The sequence below is a fragment of the Balaenoptera acutorostrata genome, chromosome 13 (genome assembly GCF_949987535.1).
Source record: "Balaenoptera acutorostrata chromosome 13, mBalAcu1.1, whole genome shotgun sequence".
Taxonomy (NCBI): Eukaryota; Metazoa; Chordata; class Mammalia; order Artiodactyla; family Balaenopteridae; genus Balaenoptera; species Balaenoptera acutorostrata.
Window position 1 is genome coordinate 16897922 of NC_080076.1, and position 17922 is coordinate 16915843.

Consider the following 17922-nt stretch of genomic DNA (forward strand, 5'->3'; position numbering starts at 1 on the left):
CATCGACACCTTCTGAGAACTTAGAGAGGACCAATAACATGAGGGAAGTGCTTGGGCCAACTCGGGTTCAGTCTCATTTTGTAATCACAGAATCATGGGCTGACATTTCTGAGGACTGAAAAGATAGAGAGAGAAAGCGGGGGGGGAGAGAGGACAAGCTCTCTGGCGTCTCTTCCCATAAAGGCACTAATCCTGTCATGAGAGCCCCACCTAAACACCTCCCAAAGGCCCCGTTTCCAAATACCATCATATTGGGAGTTAGGGCTTCAACATATAAATTTTAGGGGAACACAGTTCAGTCTACAGGATTGCCCCAGATATGGAAGGTGTCCCAGCCATGTGCAGGGACAGGCTTGGACCAGGCCAGTGGGGGTATATGGGGGACCACTGGTTAAGAATCAGAGATTTGGGCTTCCCTGGTGGCGCAGTGGTTAAGAATCTGTTTGCCAATGCAGGGGACAAGGGTTCGAGCCCTGGTCCAGGAAGATCCCACATGCCGTGGAGCAACTAAGCCCGTGCGCCACAACTACTGAGCCTGCGCTCTGGAGCCCGTGAGCCACAACTACTGAGCCCACGTGCCACAACTACTGAAGCTCGTGTGCCTAGAGCACATGCTCTGCAACAAGAGAAGCCACTGCAATAAGAAGACCGTGCACCGCAACGAAGAGTAGCCCCCGCACGCTGCAACTAGAGAAAGACCGCACAGCTATGAAGACCCAGCACAGCCAAATGAATAAATAAAATAAATAAATTTATTAAAAAAAAAAAAGAATCAGAGATTTGCAGCACTCTGCGAGGCCATGTGTGGATACTTACAAGGGCTGGCTCCAGAGTCATACTGCCCAGGTTCAAGTGTCAGCCTCTTAATTGGGCATGTAGCTTATCTTCTATCTGCCTCAGTTTCTATATCTGTAAAGTAGGAACAATAAAGTATCTACTTTGCAAGGCTGGGGGAAGATGACCTGAGATAATACACATAAGGTTTTTGGAACAGTGCCTGTCACTTAGCAAATGCCAGGTAAATGTTCACTCTTTTTACCTTGAGGTCTTTTGTGATTTGTTTGACATAGTTAGTCACTCTCAGTCATAAGAGTTTGAAAGTGGAATCAGGCTGCCTGCCCATTTCAGAGAAGATGAGGTCAAGCAGATCTTGGAATTCTTGAATGAGAATCTTAGTGCAGATTCCAGAGCTGGTATAGTGTGACCGCTGCTTATATAGGTGTTAAGAAGCCAGGCTCCGTCCAAAGACATGGACTCTACCCAGGTAGGCAGGACGGATGCAAGACTGTATGTGAAGCTTGGGGCAATGATTCGGTCCAGATCTTGAAGTATTAACTCAATTCTGAGCCGTTACTGAGCTCCAGTGTTACTCAGGCCCACAGGGCCTTTGCCCTTGCTCTTCCTTCTACCTGGAATGTTCCCTCCCCAGATAACCCCATGGCCAGTTCTCTTACTGCCTTCAGGTTTCTGCTCAAAATCACCTGATCACTGAGACCTTCTCTGACCAGCCATCTGGTCAGAAAAAATAGCACTCACGGGCTTCCCTGGTGGCGCAGTGGTTAAGAATCTGCCTGCCAATGCAGGGGACACAGGTTTGAGCCCTGGTCCGGGAAGATCCCACATGCTGCAGAGCAACTAAGCCCGAGCGCTGCAACTATTAAGCCTGTGCTCTAGAGCCCATGAGCCACAACTACTGAGCCCGTGCACCACAAGTACTGAAGCCCGTGCTCCTAGAGCCCATGCTCCGCAACAAGAGAAGCCACCGCAATGAGAAGCTCGTGCACTGCAACGAAGAGTAGCCCCTGCTCGCCGCAACTAGAGAAAGCCCGCGTGCAGCGACGAAGACCCAACGCAGCCAAAAATAAATAAATTAAATAAATAAATTAAAAAACAAACAAAATAGCACTCACTGCCTGCCCCCAGCATATCCTGCCTTCCTCATCTTGCTTTACTTTTCATGTAGCATGTGACGTAATGTATGTGTGTATGTGTATACACACACACATTTAACAGCTTTGCGTAGGTATGACGGATATACAGTGGACTCTACGCATTTGAAGTGTTCAATTTGGTGAGCTTTGACACATGCACACACACGTGGAACCATCACCACCATCAAGAGAGTAGACATATCTATCCCCTCAAAAGCTCTCTCGATGCCCCTTTGCAACCCCACTTTCCTGCCCTCTCTGTCCACCCATCCTCACACAACAACTGATCTGCTTTTGGTCGCTGGAGTTTTTGTATATATGAGATCGTGGAGCATGTACTCTTTTGTAGCTGGCTTCTTTCACTCCACATAATTATTTCGAGAATAATCTGTGTCATTTGGTGTGTCAGTGGTTCATTTCTTTTATGGCTGAGCAGTGTTTCTGAGTTTCATGGTTTGGATCTAGCAGAATTGTGATTCCGTTGATGGACACTTGGGTTATTTCCTGGCATGGTATATATTTATTTGTATTTTTCTTTGTCGTGAGTTTCCCCCAACTGGAAGGTAGGTTCCGTGGGAGCAGAAGCTTGTCTGATCTGTTCCCTGCTGGACCTCCAGTGGCCAGTGCCCTCTCAACAGGAATTTGATAAAGAGTTATGGGTTGAATTATGCAATGCATGTAGTGCTTTTGTTATATTCTTTACTGAGTCCTGATCTGAGGGGAGAGGAAAGAGCTGATGGGGTTCAGGACACGCTACCCCCAAATATGGTACCTTGGCACATGGGAATTTTTTTAAATGGAAGAAGCAGGAAGATCACTCTGACCCTCCCCCCTCGCCTTTCTTCCCTGAAGCAGGTCCTAAAACTCCCCTGTGAAAGGCGTGTCCCCTGTACCAGGAGGAGGGAAGGCCTTGAGATGGGGAAACTGGGGCCAAGAACTCTGTACAAACAAACCTTGCTAAACTCCCCCTTCTCTCCTGTTACCTCTCCACCACTTACTACCCACAGCCCAAACCCTTCGTCTTGTCAATTCTTCACAAATTTATTGCTTCTGTGTCTAAAAGGTATAAAAGCTTCCTACTCTGGTCACTTCTTTGGGTCTTCATTCTCTTGCGAAGCTCCACGTACATGTACAAATTCAATGGACTTTGTGTGCGTTGCTCCTGTTCCTCTGTGTTTGTCAGTTTAATTTCTCCTCCCCCATAGAGCCATTCTCCGGACAGCCATCTGAACCCCGGGGGAAGGATCTGAATTATGGTGGCTTCTTGGTGGTCAGCCTGCTGGCACTGTAGCGGCTGTGCCGCTGAAGGGGTTGTGAAGGTAGGGAATAATGTGAAAAGGCCTCCTGCAGGAGCTGTAGGACAAGGCCACCGCGTCAGTGGCTCCTTGTCACCCGTTAAGCTGCAGGGAGCCTGAGTTTCTGGTCACTCTGTGGCTGCCCCCTTTCTGGCCATGTCATTCCCCACTCCCTGGGCCGCTGCCCCAGCGGGCTGGGAATGCTTCCTCCTTGCCAGCCCTGCCTAGCCTTCCCCCAGCATGGGCCTGCTCCCCCCGGCCCCGTGCCAGCGCCCTGCTCTCCTGTCTGCTGCCAGCGCCGGGCCTGCTCACCCAGCGGGCCCCAGGAGACGGGAGCGAGGCGGAGGCGCAATGAGGTGGCCCGGTGAAGGTGACTGAGAGGGACACAGCTGGCACCAAGGCACCTACGACAGAGCATCAGGCAAAGAGAAGCAATTAAATTGCGATGGGTTTCTTCCCCGACCACAGTCTCCAAGGCTGCTTTTGAGAGAGAAGTTCTTGGGTCTGGTTTTGCACATTCCCCCCTGCCTGGGTCAAGCAATTAGTTTTTTAAAAAAGCAAAACCAACTTGAACAGCCACTGAGTCCCATGGGTGGGCAGCTGCTGGGCATTTACTGGGAACTCATAACCACCAGTCAAGTGGCAGATGATATTTTTCTGAGAATTTAATAAAGGGACGTTCACTCTTCATAGATAACGGCAGAGTCACGGAGCTGGAAGCGACTCCAAGACCTTGTCGCTCAGACTTGATTTCCCCTGGAAGCTCCTTAGAATGCCAGAGTTCCAGCCCTCACCCCGGCTGGCAAATCAGATTCGGCATTTTAACGAGATCCCAGGCAATCTGTGTGCACATTAACGCATGAGAGACCCTGTTCTATGGATTACCCCGCTCCTGGCTATACATTACTCCTGGGGAACTCTTGAAAAATATTGATACTCAGGTGCTACTCCCAAGAAATGCTGATTTAATTGGTTAAGTACCATTGATCTAGTCCAATTCCTTTACTTTATATATCACCCAAGACCCGAGTGATCAGGGGACCCATCCAAGTTCCTAACAACTGGTTAGGAGCAAAGCTAGGATTACCCAAGAATCATGTCCCCGCAGGGCCCCGGGGTCTCGTCCTGTCACTCACGCATCTCATTCTACCAGGGCCGTCCTCCAAAACAAAATCTGCTAACACATGTGCTGGCGTACAACTCAAAAAGGAGTGATCGTGAGGACTTCCTTGAAAAACAAGAATTCATGAAGAGCCTACAATATACCAGGGACTGTTCAAGACCCTGGGGTTTTTTTGTTTGTTTGTTTTTGTTTTAATTTTCCAAAAGCATTGTTTTTATTTATACAAACTCCTAACCACTTCGGAGGCAGGAGGAGTGAGAGGGGTTCTTTTTCAATCCAAGGGCCTCCATAATGTTGTTCTGTCCTGACCAAACACACAGGCAAGTGGCATCATTTGGTAAACTGACTACAACGTTTAGTCTCTCTCTGCTAGTATAACAAGGTGATGTCAATCTCTGCTTCTGTAAGAATCCTGAATTTAGGATTTTTGGCTGTCACTACTCCAACTTCTATTTCTGAAGGTTTGAAATCAACTGAAGGAACAGTAGACAGGCATATAATCACAGTTTCCCCTGTCTGTTCACATCTCCGATCAAATTTCATCTCTACATTTTTTTTTCAAGGAAGCTGGTTGAGGGAATTCCCTGGCGGTCCAGTGGTTAGGACTCCACGCTTCCACTTCAGGGGGCACGGGTTCGATCCCTGGTCGGGGAACTAAGATCCCACATGCCACACGGCGAGGCCAAAAAAAAAAATGAAAGGAAGCTGGTTGACTCTTGCTGCAGTGGCTTTAAACCCACAGTAGTAGCAGCACAGTGAAGTCCCCAATCTCATGGAGTAGGGATGAGAGGGGGAGTCACACATTAGACAGACCAGTAAAACCAGTAAAGTGTCTGGTGACAAAGAGTAAAGGAAAGCCAGGGAGGGAAGGCGTGTCAGGGGAGGAAAGTGCTCTCCAGTGAGCTGCTGGGAGCAGAGATGTGATGGTCAGGAGCGGAAGAGGGGCGTGATTATTACCTGGGGAAGAGTGTTCTCATCAGAGGGAATAGCAAGGGCAGAAGGAAGCCCGGAGGTGGGAGCATGCAAGGTCCCTGTGGCTGGAGAGGGTTGAGGGAGGGGACAGTCATGGGAGAAGAATCCCAGAGACAAGATGGTTGGTTGGGTCTTGGAGGCCATGATCTATGCACGTTGGCTCTTACTTTGAATGAGATGCAGACACACAGGAGGGTTTCTAAACAGAGAAATGATCTTTTCCGGCTTCGTTTTAAAAGGATGCTGGCGGGCTGCTGTGGTGTGAATATTCTGTCTACAGAGTAGACAGGGCACAGTGGGGGGAGACCTGCAGGCAGCGACTCGGTAATTCAGACAAGAGGTGAAGGGGCTTGGTCCACGGTGGTCCTGGAGAAGGTGGCAGGAAGCCATCAGGTTCTGGATGCATCTGACAGCACCAGATATGCTGCTGTTGGACCGGATGCTTCAGGGGAGTAGAGGACCGACTCCAGGGTGTGCGGCCCGAGCAATCGGCAGAATGGAATTGCATATTTTTTTGAGACGAGAAGCGGGTTTGGATGGGAAAATCAAGGTTTGTTCTGGAGCATGCTGGGTGTTTAAATAAATTAACAGTATCAGTCCTTCGGAATTCTAAGCTAACTTGCTTTTATGAAAGAGCTCTGGGTCCTCCAAGCCTATGTCAGGGGTACCTTGTTCTCTGTCCTGTTCTCAAGAGGCCATGTCTTTCACAGATGGATTTGCAGTTTAATCTAGGAGTCTTTCTATTGTCACAATGTCCCTTGAGATTTCTGCAGACATTCTGGGACCCTAGGCTGGCTTGGTGGCCTATCGGTGAGGTGCGTGGGGATTGTTTGCGGCTACCCTTGAGTTTTCTTTTGATAAGAGAGGTCGGTCGTCTGTTAACTAAACCTGTTGGCAGTAAGGCCATGAAATGTTTTCCTTTCTGAAGTCAGTTGGCTCATTTCTTGTTCAGAATGTCTGGTTGGTCTGCATTTGGTCCCAGAGGCTCAAAAAGCTGTCAGAAGCTCAGCACTTTTGTGCCAAATGGAAGCCAGGAAACCACTCCCTGGACAAGCCCAGGCTGAGATCCCTCCTCTGCCATCCACTTCCTGGCTCCCCTACGTACTTCGCTAGGTACCCGGAGCTAACGTTCGTTTAGCTCGGTGCTTTCTGAGCCCTGAGTCACCTGGGAGGCTTAAAAAACACCAACGGCAAAGCCCTTCACCCTGAGATGCTGCTTAATTGATATTTTTTGGGGGGGCCCTGGCCCTGGTATATTTTTGCCTCTTTTAAATAGACTATTTTTTCGAGCAGTGTTAGGTTCACAGCAAAATGGAGCCGAAAGCACAGTTTCCATATCTACCCGCTGTCCCCGACGCAGACTCTCCCACCGTCTGCGTCCCCCATGAGACTGGGACGTTTGTTACAACTGATGAGCCTCCACCGACACGTCGTTACCAGCCGAAGTCCAGGGTTTACATCAGGGCTCACTCTCGGCGTTGTACAACCTATGGGTTTGGGAAAATGCGTAGTGACATCTATCCACCAATATAGTATCATACAGAATTGTTTCACTGCCCTAAAAATCGTCTGGCACTGGTATTTTTTTTAAAAGCACTCCAAGGGATTCTAGGGTTCAGCCAGAGCTGAGAACTACCGATTTAGAGCTTCGTGTGTGCCAGGCCCTGCTTTAAGCACTTTACAGGAATTAACGCCCATAATCCTCATGTCACCCCCTGGTGTAGGCCCCGTCATCGTCCTGAGCCACTCAGTAGCTTGTCCAGTATCGCACGGTAGACGGGCAGCATGTGAACCCAGGCAGGCTTGCCGCTAAGCCTGTCCCTTACCCATTATACGCTGTACTGACTTTGTAACCTGCTTCCCCGACCTGCTCAGAACTGCACCTGAGTGAAGAGGAGAAGTAGAATTTCCCTGGCGGTTCGCTCCTGAGCAGAATTCTGTGCTTCCAACCCACAGCACCTGTCCTTCAGGGCCCTCTCCCCACACAGCTCATTTCTTCTCTGTCCCTTACACACGACCTGCTTGTTCCAGCTCTGATACATCTGCGGGGAATGCCCTCCCCTCCTCCCCATCCAGCCAAAGTCTAATCCTCCCCGCTGGGCTCGGGTTACCTGCTCCTGGCTCCGTTCCCTGAGATCCAGGCCACCCTGACCTCTCCCCTCCTATCCACCAGACGCGGTCACTGCCTCAACTGTGCCTTTTGGAATATGATGACACTGGAGTTTGCAAATCACGTGCTGCTCCCTGTTTAATACCTGAAAGTCTTATCTCTCAGCAAAATTGGTAGCTCCCCCAGGGAAGGAAACAAGTCTTATTCAACCCATTTTTTCTCTCCCTTTTCAAGTCCCATGCAGTGTGCCGGGCATATGTGGTCGTAGGTCCAACAGGACATGTGGGAGGCGGGGGTGTCCCTGCTTAGCCAGAGGCCTCAGGAGAGCGGGAACCCTCCTTCCTCCCCCTGGTACCCTGTGCAATGTGGTGAGCATCTCACAGAATGACTTCCGCTCTTCCCTAAATGACTGCTCTGATCTGCTTCCCAGTGAATTGGAGCCTGAGGTCCAAACCCTTGTCTGGGATGGAAAATCGTTCACCCTCTGGGCCCTGCCCAGCTCCTGGTGAGCGACTCTTCCTCCTCACTGGCCTGGGTCCACCCCACTTTCTGCCTGTGGTTTGGTGTAAATATTCATTGCATCCCTCCTCACTCTCTAAAGAGTCCTGCTTCAACAGTAAATCATGCAGTTGCCCTAACTTTCAACTTAGCACTCCACCGGCTTCCAAATGAAGCATGGTTTGTTGTGTTCCGTGAGGGCCCAGAGCTTTCCCACCTCCTCTCACCTTTGGCCATTCCTTTTGCCCGGAGTGATCAGCCCCCTTCCCAACCTCAGGCATGTACCATCTTTCCTGCCAGAATCCTACTATGTATTTCCTAGACCTGCTTCAGCTTTCAGGTTCCTAGGACACCATTATCATGTGCCACCCCTCTACCCCCAAATTTCTATAATTGGTCTGATTTTTAATGGTTAGCACGTACTGTCCTGTACTGGAGCTGCTTATATAAACACCTCGTTTCCCTTATTGGATGAGGAGCTCCTGAGGTGGGCCTAGGAATTTAACAACTTTATCTTCCATACAGAGGCTAACTCAGTGCCTTACACGTGGGAGATATTTCTTCCTTTTTTTAGTTGTGTAACTTAAGAGAGTCATGTCTTCTTTGGACCTCAGTTCCAAAATCTGTAAAATAAATCATCTCTGTATCAGTCAGGGTCTAACCAGAAAGACAAAAACCAAGCATTAAATGCAGGGTTACACAGGTGATTGAGCCAAACAGGCGGATATATTCCCATATCCTTCACACTATTTCTGGTTGCTAGTCTGTTCTTATGGTCATAATCTGTGTGTGTGTGTGTGTGTGTGTGTGTGTGTGTTAGTAGTGGTGTAGTATAGCGAAGACAGAGATCTTATAATACTGTTCATTTTTATAAGGGGAATTTGCAGCTAAAATCCCTAGCTGCAAATTTGTTTTGCATTTGTTTTCCTTTTGATCAATTTCTTGAACCTAATATGGTTTTTGACAGTTTTGTCCAGTTTCATAGTTGTTACTGGAAAAGGGGATTTACTAACTTCTTCCTCTGCCATATCTGGAAGTCCCCATATTCACTGATTTTTGAGTGTTGATCCAGCCTTGTATTTCTCAGATAACCTCACTTGTTTAGAATGTATACATTTTCTAAATATTGTGGATTCTGCTGGCTAATATTTTTAAGGATTTTTGCTGATATTGGGCAGTGAGGTCCCCCAGAGATTAGCATCAGCAGGAAGCCGCCATCTCCTATCTGCAGAGACAAAGGGAGGGGGCAGGGCTACCAGTTCCGGATGGGCCTGTCCTGTAGGACCTGGAGCTACAGGAGGGTAGAAATGCCTGCTAGAAATGCCACCTGAAGCTGGCTTCTCATGTCTTCCCACCCTCCCATCTCCTGCCTTCTTTTGGTCAAATGCAGCAGAAAGCTGGTGGTCCTGGGAGCTGGGGAGATTGAGCCTCCAGGAGCCAGCTCTGTGATACAGAGCAAAAGAGGGGATGGTGGGCAGAGTGGGTGGGAGGTAGGCAGTCCCTGGAGCAGCGCGGCCCAAAGGACCCCTTCAGCTCCCCAGATGTGCGGCTCAGTACATCTGTCGGATAAATAACTAAATAAATTGGTACATGTACAAGGAATCTCCTCATCGGGTTTGAAATATGTCCAGCTGCTTATGGAAAATTTCAAGAAATTCTGTGTGTTTCTAGTATTAGAATTCTTCCATCTCTATAATAAACATAGCTTTGGGGCATATAAGAGGCTTGCTTATTCCTTTAGTTATTCTGAATAAGTCAATTTATAAAATGGATAGCAGCAGTTAGGCAAGTCATAAAATACAGACAATTAGTGTCAGAAAATATTATGACCCTCACCTGGTGCTGTGACTGCGGAGGGGATGAGGATGTCATCATGTAAGTATTTATTGAGCCCAGCCTCTCCCCTTCATGCTGCACGGCCAGGCATGGCTCAGGGAGGGGGCGGGGAGACACTGCAGACTGCTTGTTCCCAGATCTTGTTTTCTTCCACTGGAATGTGGAATACGTGATAAAATAGAATAATATCTGAAATTCAGAGAGGATTCCAAATCTCACCTCTAGCCGGTAGTTTCAGCTTCCACTCCTATGAACTCTTGTCTTCAGCGGGCCTGGCCAGATTGCACAGTTTGAGTGTCAGCAATTTTAACATTGCTGGGAGAGTTTTCTTGGGAGCAGGCAAATGACCTCCAGGAGACAAGAGGGGAAAGGAACAGCAAGAGGAGCTGGGCTAATCTGCTTTTCAGTCCACATGGGAGTAGTAACTTATTTTATTTGTGCCAGTGGAATTATGAATAAATAATGAAATAATGAAATAATGCATTTGAAAACACAACACCCTTAGGGGATGATGCTGGTGATGGTGATGATAATGGTGACTGAAGTGTAGGGATTTAAAAGTGTATCCGGCAAGACGGGAATAAAGACACAGACCTACTAGAGAATGGACTTGAGGACACGGGGCGGGGGAAGGGTAAGCTGGGACAAAGTGAGAGAGTGGCATGGAGATATATATACTACCAAACGTAAATAGATAGCTAGTGGGAAGCAGCCGCATAGCACAGGGTGATCAGCTTAGTGCTTTGTGACCACCTAGAGGCGTGGGATAGAGAGGGTGGGAGGGAGACTCAAGAGGGAGGAGATATGGGGATATATGTATATGTATAACTGAGTCACTTTGTTATAAAGCAGAAACGAACACACCATTGTAAAGCAATTATACTCCAATAAAGATGTTAAAAATAAAATAAAATAAAAGTGTATCCATTTGGATAGGTCTTTTGCACTGGTAGCTAAAGAAAAAAATGATTCCATGTCTTTAATTGCACTTGTTACATTCTGTTCCCCAGCCCCTTGTCTTCATATTCTTATTTTGTAACGTTATTAGTCCTGTGGATACTTGCCCTGGGCTCGTAGTTCTCACTCACATTTATAACACTTGCTCACAAGGCACAAAACCATCCTAAGTTGGTGCGATCCCAAGGAACTGCTAGAATTAGCGCCCCTCCCCGCCTCCTGCCACCCCACCTCCACCCCAGCATGGATGGAAACCAGCCTCCTCCTTCCCAGGTCAACGTTTTGGTTAGCCCATTGTTTGCCACGATCGTTATCCACTGCTGCAGGCAGCCATGATGTTAAATTATCGCCTCTGAATTTTTTGGACAAGTGCCCTCAGGGAAAATATTGTTCATGCTGGGTGAGCTCTGAATCAGGTCACAGAAAGACAGTCTTATGAGGTGTTCCAGGAAAGCACCAGACAGGTCAAATAATGATGATTCCCTGGGAATGGGGCTTTGGAGTTGCTCCAACCCTGTTCTACTTCCTTCAGTAGCTGCCAGGCTGCTGATTTTCACTGTGATTGTGGGCTCTTGGTTCTCGAGACTACCATGGAACTAGGGATGGGGGGAGAGGACTAGGGCAAGTTAGACTGCAGAAAACTCACTGTTCTTACTGAGATTCAGCCAATTTTTGTTGAATAAATGCTACCTACATGGCCTTTGGCTGAGGTTCAGAGTTCTGAAAAAGTTGATTCAGACAAATTTTGCCAGTGTTCTTGTTGCTTTTATAAAGGAGGAAACTTCCAGGCGTCCTTATTTCACAGTTTTTGCTGATGCCCTCCATCTTCCACCTCTACCATGCCATTTAGCACAGAATTGACTTACATCATTACGATAAGTGAATATTTATATTATTTTCTTAATTTAGAAATTTGGAAAACTTGTATCCTTCGTTATAAGCTTGATAGTTTCCCAGTAGTTGAAAGTTGTTCTTATATAATCAGTAGTAATATTAAGGAATGGGATTCTTAAAAATATTGTATATTGAACCATATTAATATTTGGAGATCTTATGAACCAAGTTTTTCCAAATGACTAATACATGATGTTACAAAATCATACATGGGTTAGAGATGTATGTAAAATACAACGCAGACCAATGGATTCTATGTAACAAGTATGAAAAATTCACTGGTATGGTTTCAGATTCCACATTGCAACTAATCTTTGTGTAGTATCAAAGAGGTTATCTGCAATCATATGAAAAGACCATTAAAATACTGCTTCCTTTTCCAACTACATATCTGTGTGAGGACAGATTTTCTTCATATACTTCAACCCAAACAATGTGGTGTATCACATTGAAAACAGAAGCAGATACAAAAATCCAGCTGTTTTCTATTAAGCCACATGAAAAAATGTAAAGCAATACCACTCTTCCAATTTTACTTTGTTTTGGAATAATATAGGTATTTTTCATAAAAATATGTTATTTATGCAAACATGTAATGAGTTAATTTTTGTTATTTTTGAAGGGATAAACAAATGTTTTTGATTTTTCTCAGTTTTAATTTTAATATGGTCAACATTGATGGATATAACCCCCATAAACAAACATTCTTTGAGTGTTCAATTATTTTTGAGGGTTTGAAGGGGTCCTGCTGCCAAAATGTTTGAGAACCTCTGGTTTAGGCTAATTCCAGGTGGTTCAAGCTCAGAAGAAGCTCCATCTACTTAAGGTCACATGCATCCCTTTTTCTCTAATATGGAAATGTTTAACTCAGAAAGAACCTAGAGTATTCAGGCAAGATTTTCACAGCAAAGTGGAAGAAGGCTGCTGTCTCCTTCAGGCAAAAGGAAAGGTATGCAAGGAGAGAACGCAATTAATTGTTCAGGGAAATTCTTCCAGGATGGTTTTGCATTCCTGTCAAATCACTGTGGGGCATGCTCTGCCAGCATCTTGCAAAGATTCTAAACCCCAATGCTATGTTCATACCATTTCAGGAGCTACCACTGAAGTCCCTTTTTTGAACTCCCTTTGTCCTTCTGGACCGCACCATACAGCTTGGCACAGAACTGACCTACAAAATTCTCTGAGAAATTTACAGTATCTCCCCCCGGTAGATTTTTAGTCATTTTAGGGCTGGACATGATGTCTCCCCCATCTCCCTGACTCTTCTTCAGCTCTTACCATCATATTGGTTCATACTCGTGTTGTCAGTTGACCCATGAAGATGAAAACTTAGAATAGAAAGATTTTATTTGCAAATATGATCTCTCTCTACACCCTATCATTTCCCTTCTCTGAATGTCCATTTTCTAACAGGATTCACAGAGCCAAGCAACAGAGTCAGAGGCTCTGGTTTCCTATCCGAGCTCCACCACTTACCTACTTTGTCACTTTGGGGAAATGGCTCCTTTGAGCCTCAGTTTTGCAGACAGGGAGCAGCTAGCACACTGTATAATAGAGGAGGTATTCAGCAAAGGCTGGATTCCTTGCCCGATTTTCTCCACCTCCTTGTTAGGATGCTTAGAGATAATCATTAGGGCATGCCAACCGCAAACCATAACTCTCTCAAAGGCACTCATTAGCCAGTGAGAAGTTAGTTATACTTAATCCAGTTCTTTTTCCTCTTTAATGTACTCAGGATGACTTGTAAATCTTATATCAGCTAAAACACATGTTCCATAAAGTCCCACATTACTAAATCATAACATTTCCCGATCTGTTAATATAGTCATTCAGAAGTTAAATATATTTAATTCATTTATTTTCTCCATATTTTTCCCAAATTTGTTTTGTTTTCCCTCCTTGATTCTGGAGAATCATCTCTATTCCCTCCTTTATTGCTTTCTTACCTGGTCCTTTGTGCCTCTTGGTCTTATTTTCCTTGCTTCCTTTTCCTTCTTCCCATGCAGGTTATAGTACCTTCAGGATAACTGGTTTGTCCAGCAGAGGGATCATGGCCTGGATAAATCAGGAAATCACAATTACTTGGGATTTTCTAGTAGCCCATGGTGCTGCTTTATACCCCTTGTAAGCTCTCCACTGAGGCCGAATCTCCAAGAACTAATCAAAAAGAGGCATGAAGGGAATGACGTGGGCAATGTGAAACTCATGCAAAAGTCATTTTCTCTTCATGCCTCCCTCAGCTTTAATTGAAGAGACCCAAGCCTAATTAATGGTGATGAGGATGAGGGTGTCTCCAAGGGTGGACCAAGGACAATTTGTAGCAGAATGCATCTGGGAACTTGAGAAGTAAATTCTTAGGCCCTTGACTCAGATTCTGATTCAAGAATTTTGAATGGAGTTTCCTGATAATTCTTCTGCATGCTTCTTGAGAACCAGCGATAACCTGGTCTTAGCACTGCCTCATCCTTTTTTTTTTTTTTTTTTTTTTTTAAAGGATTTTCTTATTTATTTATTTATTTATTTATTTTATTTTTGGCTGTGTTGGGTCTTCGGTTCGTGCGAGGGCTTTCTCCAGTTGCGGCAAGCGGGGGCCACTCTTCATCGCGGTGCGGGGACCGCTCTTCATCGCGGTGCACGGGCCTTTCTCTATCGCGGCCCCTCCCGTCGCGGGGCACAGGCTCCAGACGCGCAGGCTCAGCAATTGTGGCTCACGGGCCCAGCTGCTCCGTGGCATGTGGGATCTTCCCAGACCAGGGCTCGAACCCGTGTCCCCTGCATTAGCAGGCAGATTCTCAACCACTGCGCCACCAGGGAAGCCCCCTTTTTTTTTTTTTTAATTAAGTTATATTTGACCTACAACACTGTGTAAGTTGAAGGTGTACAATATATTGATTTGATACATTTATATTGCAATATGACTGCCATAGTAGCGTTAGCTAATACCTCTCTCACATCACGTAATTATCATTTTAGCACTTTTACATTCTTATAGAGTACGTGTGGCATAAAGTTTCTGCTTTACAAAGTCCCTTCACATTGATTTTTTTTTTTCATTTGAACCTCAGAATAACTTTGTGAAATAGACAGGAGCAGGTACTGTTTCCCCTGGAAAGCTGCCCTAAATTTTAGTCTCCCCAGGCTGTTGGTCAGGGCAAATCCAGAGATTAGCTTTGGGTCAGGCTTGGCCAACCTCGGCCACCCCTGAATGTCTTCTACTTGGGAACCAAGTTACCAAAAGAAACAAGATATTAATAAAATTGGAATCAGTCTATGATTTCTGAAAATGAGGCCTATGTGAGCACGCACCCAGCGACTGAGGGCTTATGAGCACATGCGCTCAGGAGACAAAGAGGTCCCTCCAGGAAGGAAGAGAGAGGATAAGGAAGGCTGTGTCCCATAGCTGTCAGCGTCTAACACTGACCCTCCTGGGTTAGATATTTGTGCACCTTTTACCTGCACCAGTCAGTAAAGATCTGAGCATCATGTCTAAGTCTGAGCCAGACCCTCAGCTCCTGCCTTCTGAAAATGGTTGGCTTCTGAGCTGGATAATACGTAGAGTGAGATCAGCAGTGTTACAATTACAATGAGGTCAAATGAGATAAATAAGAGTGCAAATATAAAGCAAGTATAACAAGTTTTTATTGGGACTGCAGAGCCTGCATAAGGGTCTTAATGGTAAAGGTCAACAAAGCAGGCCAGGCTCCAGGCTCCATGTGGCTCTAGTCAAGAAGGGGAGGGGCCACAGAGCACCGGCCCTCGTGGAGCAGGGAGGGAGAGCAGGCTTGGTGTGATCCAGGATTCAGTTTCTTCCCTGCTGGGCCAAAGCCAAACACCTGGCGGGTCTTGGTCAGGATGGCATGTGGACATTGGTTTCCAGCCAGAGGGGTTCATGGCTGTGATTTAGGCTTTATAATCATGTTAAATTAAAGAGGAAATGGCTTCATACACATGCGTCCTAGTATGGTATCATCTCTACAGCCTCCTGGCAAGAACCATGCCTTCTTAGCATGGTCTTAAAAAGAGTTACTGCTTATACTATTCCACTACAGGAGTTAGAGTACTTTAGTTATTTGTGTATAATACCTTACTCCAGAAAGTAATGCTTTTTCAAACTCCCGTAACATAGGATGACTTAAAATAAAAGGAGAGAAGAAGAAACTAGAATATAAAACGTTTCTCCATTCGTCTGAGTAATTCATAGCATTTTCGATTTGGGGTAAGTTCGTGAAGAGTCTTAAGGGAAAATGCTGAGCATCTCAGCCAGTTGCCTCTGACCACAAACCCCTTCCTAGGGGGACCACAGATCTCCTTGAGTGTGCAGGAAAACCGTGGTCATTTTCTGTGTGTGCCATGAGGCAAGAAATGTAGGCATGCAAACTTACCTGTATCTTCTCTGCATCCTAGTGGTACCCAAAATGACGCTGCTATTTATCAAATCTCTGCTAAAAACTGTTTTGGGATGATCTGCTGCTCTGCAGTGAAGATCCATTGAAGTGGATCTTCAATCCACGGAAGTGGAGTGTCCGTCAGAGAATCAACAGCTCTCTCTTAACCCGAAAGACGACAGGAACACAGTTTGCAAACATGAGACATATGAGCAGGAAAGCACACATCGAATTGATGAGAAAGAGCATCCTATAAGGGAGAAGAAAGTATTGCCTCGGGTCCTCCCGCATCAGCTGACTCCCCCTTCTCCCAATTCAGTGGTACCTGCTCACTCCAGCTATTGGCTGATAATGACCTTGGTACATCCAGTTCTGAAAATCCCTTGGATGTTAAAGACATGAGGCAAACTGAAGAGGCTTGTGATCCCGATAGTACAGAGGACATTGCAGAGGGGTTGCTTTGTTCTAATTCAAGTAATAGTCCCGATAAACAAGATGTCTGTGGCCACAGGACAGTGCCTTCCAAACTATCGAGGTTAATGGATGGTGCCTTAGACACTAATGGCCCTAATGAAGAAGTCTTAAACTCTAGTCACCAAAATCCCGAAGTACAGAAATACATCAGCTTTAGCCTACCTCTGATGGAGGCAGCCTCTTCCCCAGGTGACAGGGCCACGAGCAACAAGCCAGTCAGCCGCCCGGCTTCCAGCATAGACTTTGACAGCGATTATGAACTTTGCTCAGAGATAACCCTAACCTACACCGAGGAGTTTTCAGACGATGACCTGGAGTATCTGGAATGTTCCGATGTTATGACAGGTCACTCTAATGCAATTTGGCAAAGGGACCTGCAAGGGACTGAGCGTGTTTTTTTATTAGAAAGCGATGACGAAGAGCTGGAATTCAGTGAGTGTTGCCTGGGTGGGTGTGAGCATTTCCTCAGTGAAATGGGTTGTGAGCCTCTGGTGTCGGATGACACCGGGCCTATGGATGCCACCGCTGGCCTCTGTGGTTATCACTCAGCATCCCAAGAAGTGGAGGTAAGGGGCAGCCTAACCTCCACGCACGGTGCCGCATCCCCGCAAACAGGGATGACGCTGCCTGTGGGACCTCACCAGGATGGAACGTCTGTGGTGACAGACCCGGGGAGACATAAGCCACCCACTGCTCCTGGGGCTGCTGAAGTTGGTTATCCAGGAATTCAAGGGGAAACCAGAGACGGCCACCAGGCAGGAAAGGAATTTGCCAGTGACAATCTGCTAAACATGGATAAAGCAGTAACAGAGAGAGAGGGGAAGCACTTACCTGGTGAGTTAGGAAAATCAGGGATGAGCCAGTGTTTGGAGACTCTGGCTGAGAAAAGAGTAGGGGGGAAAGACTTATTGAGCCGGAGGGGCTCAGAGAAACCTGCCAGGGTGAGGCGACCAGGGATTAAGGGAAAAGCCAAGAAGCTGAACCCCAAGCTGGAAGAAAGGGCAACAGAAGCCTCCCTGAATCGCCTGTATCCCAGAGGACCTGTTAAGCACCCACTAACCCCAAGTGACAAAAGAGAGAGTTCCCATGCCAAAGCAGAAGCGACTGATTTGAATTCCCAGTTCCGTGCAGGAGGCTGTGCTATTCCAACCCAAGCAGAGCAAGGAGCAAAAATCCTGCAGACTCCACCAGGCTCACTCTCCAAAGAAGGGAACTTGGACTTGCAGGGAGAAGGGGTGTGGGTTAAAAACGTACTTGAAACAAGCAGTGTTCCAGACTGGGGTGATCATCCTCAGGTAAGACTCCTCTTTTAAAAAATTATAAGCTAAAATGTATTTGTGCGTGTGCACGTGTGTGTGTCCCCCTTCCCTTCACATTCACAACTGCTGTTCCACAATGTACATCAAAATAGTTCTTCCAGTACCATCAGGGTACTTGTGAATGACAG

The 17922-nt window shown here is 46.5% G+C and overlaps 1 long non-coding RNA gene across 1 annotated transcript; it reads right to left on the reverse strand.

Annotated features, from left to right (window-relative positions):
- Positions 1 to 4584: 4584 nt before the first annotated feature.
- On the reverse strand, positions 4585 to 14007 carry LOC103008397 (uncharacterized). Its single transcript, XR_451926.2, has 3 exons — positions 13563 to 14007; positions 9766 to 9954; positions 4585 to 8552 (listed from the first exon to the last, which is right to left on the reverse strand). It is a non-coding gene; the product is annotated as an uncharacterized LOC103008397 (long non-coding RNA).
- Positions 14008 to 17922: the final 3915 nt, after the last annotated feature.